Consider the following 17,343-nt stretch of genomic DNA (forward strand, 5'->3'; position numbering starts at 1 on the left):
ATGTTCATATCGTTAACAAATATATGTTAATTACCACAAATTTCATGTTAAATTGTTAATTATATAAAGTGTTCACATGTTACACAAACAAGTAAGCACATGTGAACAGAAAACTATATATTTAATTATATAGGTAAAATATAAGTTTTTTCAAACTATTTTATATTCGTTCTTACTCTCCATTAACATTTATGGGTGATTCAATCTATTCACATGTGAAAATCTTTGTAAATTAAAAGTTCTAGCAGTTCTTGCCCTTTTTGTGGTTCTCGTTTGAACTTTTGACTATATATATATATATATATATATATATATATATATATATATATATATATATATATATATATATATATATACGTGTATACGTATATATATACTTGTATACGTACATATATACGTGTATACGTACATATATATACATATACATGTACATATATACGTATACACTTATATATATATATATATATATATATATATATATATATATATATATATATATATATATATATATATATATATATATATATATATATAACGGATTCAGGGATAAGCAACTTTAGGGGTATAACGGGATAAGCAAAATTACTTTTTTTTTTTTTTACTTTTTAATTTTTTTTAAGATTTATAAATGTGCACCAAAATGCTCTCCTAATCTATATTTTTATAAGCCAAACATATTCGAAATCGTTCAAAAAACGATAATGAATGATAATAACCGTGATGAAATTCATCACGGTTATTATCATTCATCCCCGATTCTTTAACGATTTTATTATTTTTTTGTAATTTTTGCATATTCTTCTATTTGCATATTAAGAGACCTAAAAAGATAATCTGTTTCAAAACTTTTTTTAAAATATTTTTGCTTATTTCGTTTGTACCTTTTTAAGCTTACTCATGGATTTCGCCCTCATATATATATATATATATATATATATATATATATATATATATATATATATATATATATATATATATATATATATATATATATATATATATATATATATATATATAGAACATTTGCAAGGATCAAATGAGAACCTTTTTCGGTCAGAGAACCATGAGAACTACTAGTTCAAACATTTTTGTTGGATGCAAAAATTAAGATTATTCTACATGTATGTAGAACATGATGTTCTACATCATTTTTTCAGTAGTTTTCTAACATGTTTTTTGTGATTTTAGAATTTAGGTTTTAGATTCAGCGTCTAGGGTTTAGATTATAGGGTTTAGGGTTTGATTGATTTTTTAACACGAACGATTTAGACTTTCGGGTTTTGGGTTTAAAACCTTAAGCTCAAAATCGGGCAAAAAAAAAAAAAAAAAAATTAAACGAAAATAGATGTACTTCTGTGACATCCTGGTGATTGTTCTATATGGCCGGGGTCTTTGAGTAGAGGGTTTTAGTCTTACAAAACACTTCAAATTTTAGAGTGAGAAAGAAGCTTGGAGATCTTGAATGTAGAGAAAGAAGCAACCATTGTGAGAAGAAATTGAAGGATTTGGTTGATGCATGTTCCAAGAGGGTGTAGATCAGCAATAATAGAAGGAGCTACAACTGTTCATCATCATCATTGTCCTTTATTTTTTTGATTTTGGTTGCGATAAGGAGCTTAACAAACTATCAACCTTCACGTTTTGTCATCAACAAGGTGAGTACATAGCTAGTAGGGTCGCTTTCAAAAATGAGATTGTATATTGTCGGATTGCACTCGTGTAAGAGTCAGTATGCAAACTTGGGACCTTCTGAAAGTGTTTGTTGTGTATTTAATTGTGTGCTTTATTTAAAGAGGAAAGTGACTACTTAGTCCATAAGGTTGGAATATACTAGCAAGAGGCTAGCTAAGTGGGCATGGTAATTGTAGGGTCAATTACGATAAATATATATATGACTTGTCACGATTGGGTTCGGATAAGTGGAACTATCTCGGAATCTGGATGTCCATCATTATGGGTGTGTAAGTTGCATGGTGACGATGTGTTTATATTTATTACTCCCTCCGTCCCATATTAATAGTCCACAGACAAAAAACACACAGTTCAAGGAAATATCATAAAAGTACTGTACTTTCTGTTTACTTTTCAGTTTTTACCCTTAACTTTTCTTTCTCCTTTAATCCTATCAACATACATTAAGGGCATAATAGAACTTAAGCTTCTTATTCTTTGCTATTTATGGAACTGGACTATTAATTTGGGACATCCCAAAATGAAATACTGGACTATTAAGATGAGACGGAGGGAGTATCATATTTGTGTTATTGCTAGCTTGTAGTCACTAAGCTGTATAGCTTACTCATTTATTTGTGTGTAAGTTGTAGGTTCAAGTGGTGATAAAGTACATAGGGAAAGAAGGCAACTATCGAAGGATTAGAGAATGAGCTTGTAGTGGTAAGTGGATCATCTAACTCTTACCACCGTGAGAACTTCACCGCTTGATCGTCTAACACCAACGGGTTATATTTTGTAAAATCTATTTTGCATCTTTTGAATTTCTAAAGATATTGGGTCTCTTAGTTGCGATTGTAAATGCTAACTTAATCATTGAATGGGCACAAGTGAAGTTTTAGGCTTTTAATATATGATACTCTAATGTTTATGTCAAGTGGATGGTTATAATTTGGGTCAAAAGCACACCTTTTGTTATGTAATGGGTCGTTTTATATCAAATGATGCATTGACCTTGTTATGAATGTTGTTTTTAGATTAAGATAAATTTTGAGGTTAAACATGATGTAATGATTGGTATGTGCTTGGATGGTCATTTGGGTCACTTGGAAATTAAAAGTGATTAAGTCTGGTGCAGGGCAATTACGCGCCGCGCACTTCGGTCAGGCGCCGCGTAGTTTGGCATGAACTATAGACAGTTTAAAAAATTGAGTTTAAGGGTGTTTCAAGTTGGTATCAAAGCGGTGGTTTAAGGGACTTGGATAATTCACTTTAGGATTATCTAGGCTTAAACCGCTAATTTGTGGACCTAGTGTGTTTATTGCATGACCATTTCATTTAATTTTGGGTTTTATGCATATATGTGATTGTGATAGAATTTTAATTGCGATAGGTAATCGGGTTCATGTGCTTGACGTGAAGGGATAATCCATACTTACTTGACATTATCTGATGGTAATGGGAAAGAAGTGTGAATTGACAAAATATAACCACACTTTTCCAATGTGGTTATATTATGGTGACTCACACAGAAGTTCTGTGGTCGTCACATAGCAGAAGGGAGTAAGTAGGGAAGAGTTGTCTAGACTTGGGTAATATATGTGTAAACTGTTATAAGGTTAAGGGTAACCTAATTGTAGGGGATATATAAGAAGGCTGCCTAGTGGAATTCCTCAGCGTTTCTCAGTGGAACTAGGTGAACTAGAATGAGTATGTATTGTGGTGCCTGGTAGATGTAGATTTTATATTAATAGAATGCAAGGTAGTGCTTAGATGATAGTGTAACTCTTTTATAGACGATAGTGAGGGATCTTGGAAATCCTACTGGTGTGATGACGTATGATTACGGATCGTGAGAGTGAGCTTATCGTTCCGTATAGTGAGTCACAGAATGATCTAATCCCATTTCCTGGATTCATTTGGGGAAGTGAAGTCGGTGAGTTGAGAAATGTGTATAAATGATTTTTGATATAGGACGATTAACATTCATGAGTATATTCCTGTCTCGGGGGTAGTTGTGATGACCCGGGAATTTTCGACTAACTTTAAACTTAATCTTTATATGATTTTGACACGATAAGCAAAGTCTGTAATACTGAAATCTCAAAAACTTTGAACTGTGTTCATGTATTCATTTACCCTTCGACTGCTCTCGACGATTCACGAACAATTAATTGTAAATAGATATGTGTGTATGGATATATAAATAATAATTCGAATTATAATTTGAAGTATTATATGTTGTTGTTATAGGATATCATAATAATTAATATTTAAAATGTATCTCTATATATAAATAATATATATTAAAAAATAAATATTTAATGATTGTAATACTCGTTTGATGTTTCGATTGATATTAAGCAAGTTAAATTCAAACTTTTGTAATTTTAAAATAAACGGTTATCCGAAAATGAGTTATAGACTTATTAGAAATGAATTTTGGATCAAGTTATTAAATCTTAACACTTTTTATATTTTACTTAGGATTGGGGTGATTAATTAATGTAATTTTTTTATTTAATAGTTAATAAACAAATTTTAAACCATAATGACCAAAATAAATAAATATGGTTAATTTAAAAATATGGGATTCTTCTGAACACTTTTATTCGCCACTGAGTAACAACGGACTACGAAATAGCACTCCGTGAAATTAGAACACGTTTTAAAATTTTGTACAATTATTATATTTAGAAGTTGCTTTTCCATTTTTTGGATTTACACAAAACTAATTAGGATCCGTGAGTTGATTGAAAACACAATAATTATTACTATGGCTAATTGAATCCTACTTGATATTAGATCCGTGAATTGATGACTTTTCTAGTGTGATTATTATTATCAATATTATTATAGTATAGTATTATATTTATATCCATATCTTTCTGCAATCTATCCACTCTCCATATGCATTATATATGCATATTACATATACTTAACATTTACGGAGGGAAGCATAATCAACCATCATTCTTTACTACATCTTCCTTCTTCTTATTCCTTGGTGAACTTGTTTCATTAACCTATCGATGAACAACCTGCACCACACCCGTTTAACCTTCCACCACCAACGATTAACCCATCATCGTGAACCTACACCATGAAAACAACCACCAACTTCTCTCTCCCTCTCTTAATTCTCGTAACCAAAGAACCATAACAATCACCACCCATCAATCTTCCTGCTTTAACGACCACCAAAACACCACCTATTATCAACACCACCTTATGTGTTTTCTTCAAATCAATATGCAAAATTAATCTTTGCTATACTTTTACGAGATTAACTTAACAACACCTTTATCACCTCGTCTAATCATCGAAATACACAACATCGAACTAGAACCATTGCAATCACATGACCACCTTCGGTTTACTTGTGGTTAGCCGATAACCAAACCCATCTCCATCTTGTTTCCTATCCGAGAACAAACATACACCTCACATACACAAGCACTCTTCTTCTTCTTCTTTGCTTCGGTTGATCAAAACCACAAACCACTATAACCACCGCCACCTGAGACATTGCAGCCATAAATCACTAAACACCCGTCACCATCGAATTATAATTTTTACTGTTACTGCTATGCTTCTTCTGCTCTAAAACAGCCCGAATCATGTACTTATTACTTTTTATGTTCGAACACCATGAACCATCATAAACCCCCACTCATCCACCCTTATATAATGCTACAGCTACTACTCAAGACTATTCAGTTTTCTGTTTTCAAACGCCACCATTTGCAGACCCAACAAACCCTCTCGCTGTTACTGCTGCATCTTATTTTCTATTTTAAATCATCTCCATTGTTTTCCTTTGCTATTGCTCCTTTCGTTTTTTATTTTCTGATACACTGAAGAGCTGTGAAACACGATGATAAAGATGTGTGCTTGTGGAACACACCACAACTTCATGGCAGACAACAAAATAACTTTAAAAACCCACTTGAACGTGAATTACTTTTTCTTTGTTGTTTGTAGGGACGTGACTTGTTAATTGTTGTTTATTTACATTAAATAATGAGGGCTGCTGTGTGAGACCTTTGTAAACAATCTTAACCGAACCCACACAAACTAAAACTTTAAACTTTCAGCTGCTATTAGAATTCCACGAGGCAGATTATAAAAATAGGGCTGAGAATTATTGAGTTATTTAACGGGCATAATTAAATGGGGTTGTAAATTTTGTTGTTTGGGCTTCTTGTAAATGAGTATGATGAATTAAGTTGTTTTGGGCCGATAGCATGCTTATAGTTGCTGTTAGGCTGCTGCCATATTAATGAATCGATAAGGTGATCGAGATGAATAAAACTTACGATAATAATGATGATGAAGATATAAATGGGTGTTGTATTTTGAAGACCATAGACTTTAAGGTTAAAAGCAATTAATCTGAGTTTATTTCAGAAAAGCTAGTGTGGTTGAATGGTTTGAGGTGCGTGTTGCTTACCAAGAGGTCGTGGGTTCGAAACTAGGAAGCTGCAAAATATTTTTTTAGTAAAAACTACCTTAGGAGTGTGGGCCTGTTGGACCAAGTTTCTGTTGGGCCGTGAATTGAGTCACCAGGAGCAAAACCCACCATGTTTCTGTGTTAATGATTTTGCGAAGGGGAAGAAAACAAGGAGACAGAGAACAAATCGATATATATACATTTAGGGTGTTATAATTTCAGAAAAAGCTGAAACAGCGTGTTGGTTTGTGGTATTATACATTTGGGTGAGCGAGAGGTCATGAGTTCGAGCCTGGGCGGAGGTGTTTTGTTTTTAAATCCGATTCTTTAGGAGGTAGCATTTTCAATTATTATTATTGTTACTATTATAATTATTGTTATTATTATTATTATTATTATTATTATTATTATTATTATTATTATTATTATTATTATTATTATTATTATTATTATTATTATTATTATTATTATTATTAACATTAGTATTATTATTAACATTAGTATTAGTATTGTCATTAAAAAAATTATTAGTAGTATCATTATTATTAACATTACAATTATTATTAAAATTATCATTTCTAGTAATATTATTATTATTATCATTATTAAGTATATTTACTGTAAAGACCCGTCCTTATCCACCTAGACGAAGTCATCAACATTTGGTCCCATTGCGATGATCGACTCCAAGTAATGTCCTTAAATTGAGCAAATGCACAGCGGAAGACTTAATTCGTACCTGAGAATCAACATGCTTTAAAGTGTCAACCAAAAGGTTGGTGAGTTCATAGGTTTATCATAACAATCATTTCAATATATTAATAGACCACAAGATTTCATAATCATAAACATAATACACTCGCAAGTGTATATAAAGCATTCTAAGTGGTTGAGCACTTGGTAACCATACTTAACTATTAATCAACGTCGCATATTCCCTTTATTATGAAATCTCACTACACTGTACCAAGTGTAGCCTACAAAACGAAGTACTGTGCAACCGTTGAATACTGGTCGTCCAGTCCGGTTGGGGTTGTCAGGCCCGATAGATCTATCAACAGGATTCGCGTTTACAATACTCATGTAAATATTAGTTACCAAGCTACAGGGAAATATGCCAGTGGTACAACTCAACGTAGAATGTATTTTTAAGTACTTGTGTCTATTTCGTAAACATTTATAAAAACAGCGCATTTATTCTCAGCCCAAAAATATATAATGCAAAGCAATTAAAAAGGGAGCAAATGAAACTCACCATACTGTATTTTGTAGTAAAAATACATATGACGTCATTTAACAAGTATAGGATTGGTCTCGGATTCACGAACCTATATCATTCATATATATATTAACACATATAATTGTAATCAAATGAATTTACATATTAATAGTGATATAATTGTTATTTTTAATTAAGTGTTTCATTAGAACCCTAATAAGTTGCATTTATTAAAATATTCATATAGTTATGTTATATGTAGTAAATATAGTTTTATATAACTAATAGTTATTTGACAAAATCATATTGATAATAATAATAACTAAAAGTTGTTTTATTTTACAATATTAGTAATAATAGTTCTTATGATAATAATATTGATAATATGAAAATAATAATATTAATTTCAAAATAATAATAATGATAGTAATAATAATAATTTTGATAAATATGATAATCTTTCCAATAATGGTAATAATAATAATAGTAATGATGATACTTTTAATATAAATGATAATTTTTAATAAAAATAATACTAGTTAATGATATTTTTAATAATAATTTTAATAATGCTAATAATAATAATAATAATAATAATAATAACAATAATAATAATAATAATAATAGATAAATAACTACCTCAAGGCAGTACTCCTTAAAAAAATAATGCACAAGTCCGGGTTTGAACCCGCAACGTCCCACTAACCCGAAAATTCCCTTAATCATTCGTCCGTAACTGTCTTTCTGTTCTAGTTCATACCATTAATTCTTTTGATTCATTATTAGCATATCATATTATCTTCATCATCATCTTAAGTTAAACATCATCATACTTATTACTACCATAGAATTATATCATCTTCATGATCATAATTCATGTATCATCTTTTATCATCATCATAAAATCAACATTATCATATATCATATATTACATGTCATATATCATATATCATCATGTGTAACACCACCCCGACATCATCTTTTCTGGTTCATCACGTCCATCATCACTTTGATATAAACATCATCGTCCTCATATCATCTCCACATATTACCCATCATGATCATAATCCAAACCGCAGCCTCATCTCCCCGATCACAAGAGCATCATCATTCCCATCATGTCACGCATATTATCAAACCGTTATCATCATCATTAACTTCTTCTTCGTCCGGAATCGTCATCAAATAATTACGATCATATGCATATCATAATCATAAGCTCATCATCACAACACAATTAATACGGTCCAACTGAGAACATTTCAGCCCACAACAGAAAAATAATATCTAGGCCTAGTTTCGCTTTGGCCCAACACAAAGATCCCGACCCTAAACAGGTTAGAACTATGGTGGCCCAACCTAAAAAAATAATTCGGATTTGAGAATCGACTAAGCGTAATATTTAAGTGGGTTTTTGTTTTGTCTTATAATTCTCCACCGACGATTTATAATGATTAAGTTTATCTGTTTTCCATATTGTCGGCCATAAGACTTTTCAAAAAAAAAAAATAGTTGCATATAATGAAAATCATTTCTCATCATCTTCGCTTCACTGTATCGGAATCATAGTGGAATAATCAATAGCAGGAATAGTTTTTTAAAGATTTCATGTTTTGAAAGGAAACAGAAACAGAAAGGGAAAGTTGCAGGTGATGGTTCTCTTCGGTTTGTTCGATCTATAATCACCATGAGAGAGAGAGAATGGGAGGGATTAAACATGGCGAGGGTGGTGTTGCTTCGTACAGAAAACGAAAGGAACAAAGCAAGGAAATAACGATGATGATAACACGGGTGTTTGTTTTCTGATATTTACATAAAGCACGATAGTAGTAGCAAACGGGTTTGAAATGTGGCGGTTGTGGTGTTATTAGTTATGGTGAGTTCAAGGGAAAAATATAGAGAGGGAGAGAGATTTGATGGCGGTTTGTGGTTATTTTAACTGGCGACTGCAGCAAATCGTTGATGATTATCTGGGTTTCGAATAGCAGTAGCAAAGAACGAGTGGCACAACAGCAAACAATCATCCTTTATGATAGTTTGGGTTTCGAACAGAAACAGCGAAAGACAGGAGCATTAGAGCAGCGTAATGGGTTTTCGAATGGTGTTTAGGTTTGGTTAATGGTCGGTCATGGGCAGGGGTTGCAGAAATTAACAAGAGCTGCAGAAAGAGAAAAAAATAGAGATTGAGGGATATGGGGATGATTGTTGTTGAGTGGTTGTAACAAAACAGACAACGATCGGGTTGCAGATATTGTTTGAGTTGTAACCGAAGTAGAAATGGATACAAGTAGTAAATTCCCGTGGGTTTGATGGTGGTTACAAGATGGTTGTTGATGGGTGGTGGCGATGGGTTTTATTACACATAAGAGAAGTAGATAGATGGTTTACTTATGCTCCTATATGCAGATTGTATGTATGCATATATAGAGAGTTTAGATTAGATAATGATAAACTTGATACAGTAATAGAATAGTAATAATAGATATTTCAATATGTAAAGTATACACTTTCATAATCACGGATTCAATAATCATAATATAATAATATTAATAATAATACACGTGTTTTTTTTTAATTTAAATATCTTACCAACAATTATCACGGAGTGCGACATCGTACTCCGTTATAAATTAGTAGCGGATAAAAATAGTCCTCGGAAAAATCCCAACTTTTTACATCAATTATATTTATTTATTCAAGTCATTATATATATCAATCCTATAATCTATGAAGTTTATTTATGTACCGACGTTTAGTTTTAACTCCTCATAAGTTTGTATTAGACTTATTTAATATTAGTCGAAATAACAAATGAGTGTTACAATATATTATTTAATAACTTACTTTATAGATATATAGATATGTTTTAATAATAAGTTATATCGTGAATTATTTTACATTATTATTTCTAACAACTAAATCATATAATATTTTATTTACGTATTTCATATCATTATATATATATATATATATATATATATATATATATATATATATATATATACATACATATTTTTATATATACATATTTATTTACAATTAATCATTCGAAAATCGTCAGGAATGATCGAAGGTTAATAAAATATATGGACCATTTCAAAATTTTTGAGACTCAACCTAACAGACTTTGCTTATTATGTCAAAAATATTAAATCGTATCGAAAGTTTGGTTCAAAATTAGTCGAAATGTTTCGGGTCGTGACAGTACCTACCCGTTAAAGAAATTTCGTCCCGAAATTTGATCGAGCTCGTCATGGTTAACAATAAGAAGGTTTTCATGACGAATATGAGTTGATAAATAGGGTTTTATTACTGTTGAGTAATATGGATAAGATAATTCGATTACTCGAAGAGTATGAGATAAGCTACCACAAAAGAGTGAAATGAGTAAATGTAGAATCGTTTTAACTGATGACGTAGGTATGATTGATTTCCGGAATTCATGAGATTTAAAGAAAATCTTTGTAATAAGATTTGGTTCTTCGGCGATTAAGAGAATCGGGATCTTCTTTGATTAAATGCAATAATCTGTTTCGATTGCCTTGTCGGATATTTTCTCTATAAATTTACCCCCTTCGTTGCCTTATTTTCTACAACTCGCACCCTCTATTCTTTCTCGTCAATTCATACTTTAAGATATTCGTCAATGTGTTCCATCCCATTCTGATCCTTGACATACTCTTAACTTTTATATCTGTCATTCTTCTTTTTTATCTACCACCGGAGGAAGTTACTTTCTTCTACCATTACCTTGGGATTTTAGTGTTTTTGATTCTCCCGTGTCTTTATGTTGCGATAAACATTGATATACATGATTTGTAATTTCCGTGTTGTTATTGGGCGTTATATTTTCTCTTATATTTTGAAGCTCTATGCTTTTGTTTTCTCTTCTCGACTTCAAGTCAAGCGAATAATGGTCTAGAATTCGTAGATATAGAGTTTCGAATGATTATAACGTTCTAAGCACGAAAGAGTGTATTCTCACGATTTGATTGGTTAAATTACCAGAATCACTGAGGATGGAACTATCAATAATATATTTTATTGATATGTTCGGAGGTTGAACAGATTGAACGAGTCGTGTAACATGGCACATGATGACGTTATGATCTGTGAATCATCATCACGTTTTATTAGAATTTAGCATGACTTACTGTAATATAATCACGTTGGCCAAGCGCATTATATTATACTAACTCATGCATCAATTCCCAACACTTCTCCACAATTCATTCATAATTTATACTTAGACTTTACAGAAGTTTTCAATATAACAGAATACAGAAAAACACGAAGAGGTAGATAATTTCTGACAGGAATATTTATGAAAATATCCTCAGAAATATCGAATATATTTATGATGATATTTTGGGATTTCTAAGTTTGAAGATTGATGGAGAAAAATTTTCCGCAAGATTTTAACATGACTTTGGAGCAAGATCTTCTCTAAAGGTTTCTTCGGATCTAGAATTACCTGAATTCTTCGAATATAGGGTTTGGTCCTTGTATTTGTCCTTGGTCTCCTTCATGGTTAGCTCAATCCGTTTCTCAGTACTAAATTTTCTATCGAGCGTTCCCAACACTCCATTCTTTATCATCAAATTCTTGACCATTTAGGCCATCTACAATTTTACTGTTTCCTCTGCATTTAATGTAGCCATATCTGAATCGTTGGTTATCAATCCGAGATGGTTTCAAGAGAATTGTGCATTTTTAGATGATTAAACGCTGATGGTAATATTTTGAAATATAAGAGGTTCCCCGGTAACAATAAAAGAGCACACATATATCAAGGTTATGATAAGGTTGTTTTGAAAGAAAGATTGAAATTGTCTTGTTGGAGCTGTGATAAAATTTGCTACTTTGAAAAAGAACTGCAAAGTTATTTTGGGTAATAATAACACTAAAGGAATTTGCACAGCTACTTGTTAAACGTTTACTCAGCTTCCGAGAGTTTTTCAGATGCATAACTATAGGCATCAATCTTTCCTTTTGTGGATGAGGTGTGGTTGGTTTATCCTCTCATTTGAGGTATTTTCAAGAATCATGAAAGGTTTGAACGCAGATTGTAATCACCAAGATGCAAATGAAGTTTAAAATGAAATCAAGTGGCAAACTTGAAGAAATGTTTAGTTTCATATGTTATAATCAATATTTTAATTCATTTTAATTGTCCAATATTATTAGTCCACAGTCGATAGTCCACAGTTGCAGTACAATTATTCATATATAGTTTAATATATAATATTCGAATTAATTAATACGTTTCATGACCCGTATACATCTCAGACTCGATCACAACTCAAACTATATATATTATTGTAGAATCAACCTCAACCCTGTATAGCTAACTGATGTTTTAGCAGAGTGGTATAAAATACTATTAATTTTAGCAGGAAATACTATTAAATACGATACAATTTTACACAAGATATTTATTTATTTAGAGAATGGATATACTTAAACCTTGCTACAACACTTATAGGCAGTGTACCTAATCGTATAGTAGTGTAGTTTTTAGTAAGTCCGGTTCGTTCCACAGGGAAATCTTTAAACAAAGCTTAACGCTATATTAGTTTACTTTTATAAAAATACAAATATATATATAAGTAATATTATTATTATAAAGGGGGGTTTTTACCGTTTAATGACCGGTTTGTCAATTTTAAAACTTTAGTCGCAGTTAAAACCAAATGTAAAATGTTAAAAATAAATACAAGACTTAAATTAAAGCGTAAAGTAAATAACGATAATGAAATTGCGAATAATAAAAGTGCAATAAAATAAACTTGCGATAATTAAAAAGTACGATAATTAAAAGTGCAATTAAATACAATAACAATAAAAATGCGATAATTAGAAGTGCAATTAAATATAAAATAAAGGAAATTAAATATGAAATAAAAGAATTATGCTTATTTAAACTTCCGTAATCATGATGTTTGACGTGTTGATTTTTAGTTTATTCCCATGGGTTAATTGTCCTTTGTCCTGGATTATTTAATATGTCCGTCTGGTTTTTGTCCATAGCAGTCCATCAGTCATAAATATAAAGTGCGAGTGTCCTCGTCAAATTATCCTTATACCCGAAGTTAAATATTCCAACTAATTGGGGACTTAAACTGTAACAAGATTTTAATACTTTGTTTAATAATTACACCAGGATGTCGACTGAGTGTAACCCAAGGTTTTAATATTTTGTTATCAATTATACCAAGTGTCCTTGTACATAATTTCACCCCTGTTTTAATTATTCTAGTGGCTATTAATCCATTCCCGTGTCCGGTTAAATGAACGATTATTCGTACATATAAATACCCCGCCCATCGTGTCCGATCGAGTGTATATGGTAATTTATAGGAACGTCCAATTGTAAATCTTTATATTAACATTAACAAACTATCATTTAGTTAAACAAATATAAAGCCCATTAATAGCCCATAGTCTAATTTCTACAAGTGTCGTTCTTTTGTCCAAACCCCAATTATGGTACAAAGCCCAATTACCCAATTTTAATAATTAGCCCAACATCATGATTACTTCGTTTTAAATAAGCATAATAATAACTTAGCTACGAGACATTAAATTAAAAAGGTTGAACATAACTTACAATGATTAAAAATAGCGTAGCGTTACACGGACAGAATTTCGACTTACACCTTTACAACATTCGCTAACATACCCTTATTATTAGGATTAAAATTAAAATTAAAATTAAAATATAAATATAAATATATACGTTTTATGAGAGAAGAAGAAAAAGGATGATAAAAATGATCAGAATTCGGTTGGCTTTATAGGGATTTGAGTTCAGGTATACTCCACGACTCGCGGCAATTTTTGCCTTCAAACTCCACGAGTCGCGGAGTTTGAAATTACAGCTCACAAACTTTGGAGTCTTTCTTGCCGACGGATTTTTATTATTTATTATAATATATAAATAATTATAAGAATTATTTAAATATTATATTATATTTATGTGCATAGTTGACTTGTAATTTTTAGTCCGTTGCGTCGAGCGTTGAGAGTTGACTCTGGTCCCGGTTCCGGATTTTCGAACGTCCTTGCGTACAATTTAATATCTTGTACTTTGCGTTTTGAATCTTGTACTCTTGTAATTTCGAGACGTTTCTTATCAATAATTGGAACCTCTTTGATTGTATTTTGTACTTTTGAGCTTTTTGGTCGTTTGCGTCTTTAATTCGTCGAATCTGTCTTTTGTCTTCACCTTTTATTATTTAAACGAATATCACTTTTAAATAGAACAATTGCAACTAAAAGCTTGTCTTTCTTGAGGAATAATGCTATAAAATATATGTTCGTTTTTAGCATTATCAAATATTCCCACACTTAAGCGTTGCTTGTCCTCAAGCAATATCTTCATGAAATACTAGAATCACTTCTTTATTCTTCACACTTTGTACATCAGTGATTTCTATACAGCGGTATAAACATTGGTAGTAACGATATGGTTTACAGTCCCACATGACTATAAAAATTTAGATCCATTAAGGAAATTGGATCTTTATGAAAACATTTGATCTTTTGAAAATTAAATCTAGCTTTTACCTTAGATAAGTTTTCCGGAATAACCCTTCACCGGTGTTTGCAAAATATTTTTGTGGGTTTGGTGGGTTTCAGATTTGAAAATTTTAGCTCAAAACTTGCGGTTTTGTGTCACCCACTTGCTAACCTTGTATTTGGAAAGCAACACGTCCAGTTTACTTGTCCCGTATATTACCTTTCGGTAAACTACCGTCCGGTTGTAAAGGAAAGCGTTGAACAAGCAACTGTTAAGGCAATGTCCCCTGACATGCTTTTAATTATGATCTATAACGTGTCGGACGCAATTACTATCCTTGGTAGGAGCAATAGTAAAGCTCACCCTTATGATTTTTCGGTCTGGCACAAGGTCCCGTCTTTGACCACTATGCAACCACCGTTCTTACGGTTGACACCCGATTTGGTTCAGGTGACCTAATGAATTCCAGGTGAATTCTTAGGATTTTACGTTCAATGGTAATGAATGCATTGAAAATAGGGTTTTTAGAAAACAAATCGGTTTTATTTTTGATCAAAATATTTTCTCGTTCAAGCTCGAGTTTAGATATCATTGAATTCCATGAGTTTGTAATTCTCAATCTTTAAGGTCAATATCTAGGATTGAGTAATATCAGGCTTTAAAAGCTGATTTTTTATCTTTAAGGAGATTATCCTTTCTGGGGATCTAATTCATTAGTCTTATCAAGCTAATTTGCATGGTGCCCCCCCATTGTACGAGATAAATCTTTCTCATGGTTAGGATAAATCTGACCACTTGGCGACCCTGTTTAATGCTGAGGTCCGTGGATTTCCTGCTGATTTTAGTGATGACTTTTCTGGGTTTTTCGTCAACCTACAGCTGGTCTGGACGACAACTTCATGACCTAAATCAAGAAGCGCGTTTCTTTTTCGGAAGACTTTACTTCCTTTTAATGATGGAATTGATTCATCGTGTAGATCCATCTTTCTTACAGTAAATCAGGTAAAACTTTTTAGTTTAGTCCAAAACAAAAGTATTTTCAGTTATTTGTACAAAAATATGTGATATATGTTTTGAATAACTTGGAGAATTTTCCCACAATTGGCTTTTATTTTCCTTTTTATTGTCCTCAATTCCATTTTAAATGAATTTTAACATTTTGGTTTGTTTCTCAATTTATGTCCTTTCTGAGGTAACAATAATTTCGGTGTTAAAACCTAGTTTTATCGTTCATAAATATGTATAAACATGATTTTGAGTTCATTTAATTGAAAATTTTGAAAATTTTTACTAGAATTGGGTAGTCAGTATATAAGACTAGGGCTGTTCTTTATTATCAGAGAGCACTAGATTCTAATACAACTACTGCTTTACTAGTATTTTTAATGGTAACCCAGTGTTTAAGATAAAAATTTTAAAATCCGAAAGAATTTAACCCCTTCCCACACTTAAGATCTTGCAATGCCCTCATTTGCAAGAAATCAGTAACAATTTAAATTATTGAGGGTGATTTGTGTGAAAATGATTAAATTTTACCAAAGTTTCCAAATATATTGGCATTTGTTTGCTGAATGATAAATGGTGCACATCATTTGTTCATTCCATCTTGTTGTTATTTCACATATATTTTGCATCTTGTCGTCAAAATTAGTTGCTTTTGCTGAACTTAATGCCAGTCTTTGAAAATGCGTTATTTTACCCTGTTGTGTACATAAGATAAACTGCAAACATATATACATATTTTTGAAGTTTGGTATATTACCCCACATTCAAAAATTATTAAAATCTAAGAATAAAAGTTAGAAATTTATAAAAACTATTACAATATTAAATAAGTATTAAACGTATCAACATTACAAATTACAAAATAAATAAAACTAAGTAGACTAGGGATGATACTGATACCAATAGGGGTTCCAAGCATAACCATATGTGCTATAGAATGCTTCGGCAGGGTTATACGTAGGATATGGTGGTTGCATCTCTATAGACCAGGGAGGGAATATGGGTTTTGGAGTAGGAATATAGTTTCTACCTATATGTTGGCAATGAGCTATGATTTGGTTTTGATGAACTTGCCAATCTTCAAATGCTCTCTGTCTAGCATTTTTGTACTCCTGTGAAGCTATAAACCTTTGCATTTCTTGCATTTCATTTCCCCCTCCTACATTACCTTGCTGTTGGTTTCTCTCAACCTGTGGATGTCTACCATGGTATTGTACTGCGGCGTTATTTCGCCTCTTCAAAACTTTCACACCATGGTATACATTTAAACCTATAGTATCGCGGGGTTCTGGTTCTTCTACTAATAATCCCCCCGACTTATATCCACACCGAGATATTCAGCAATCAAAGTAATAAAAATACCACCTCCTATTATGCTATGCGGTCTCATCCCCCTAACCATAGCTGATAAATAATAACCCACACAATAAGGTATACTTACAGCGCTTTGTGGGTCTCGAATACACATATGGT

This window comes from Rutidosis leptorrhynchoides, chromosome 1 (assembly GCF_046630445.1).
Source record: "Rutidosis leptorrhynchoides isolate AG116_Rl617_1_P2 chromosome 1, CSIRO_AGI_Rlap_v1, whole genome shotgun sequence".
In the NCBI taxonomy this organism is placed as follows: Eukaryota; Viridiplantae; Streptophyta; class Magnoliopsida; order Asterales; family Asteraceae; genus Rutidosis; species Rutidosis leptorrhynchoides.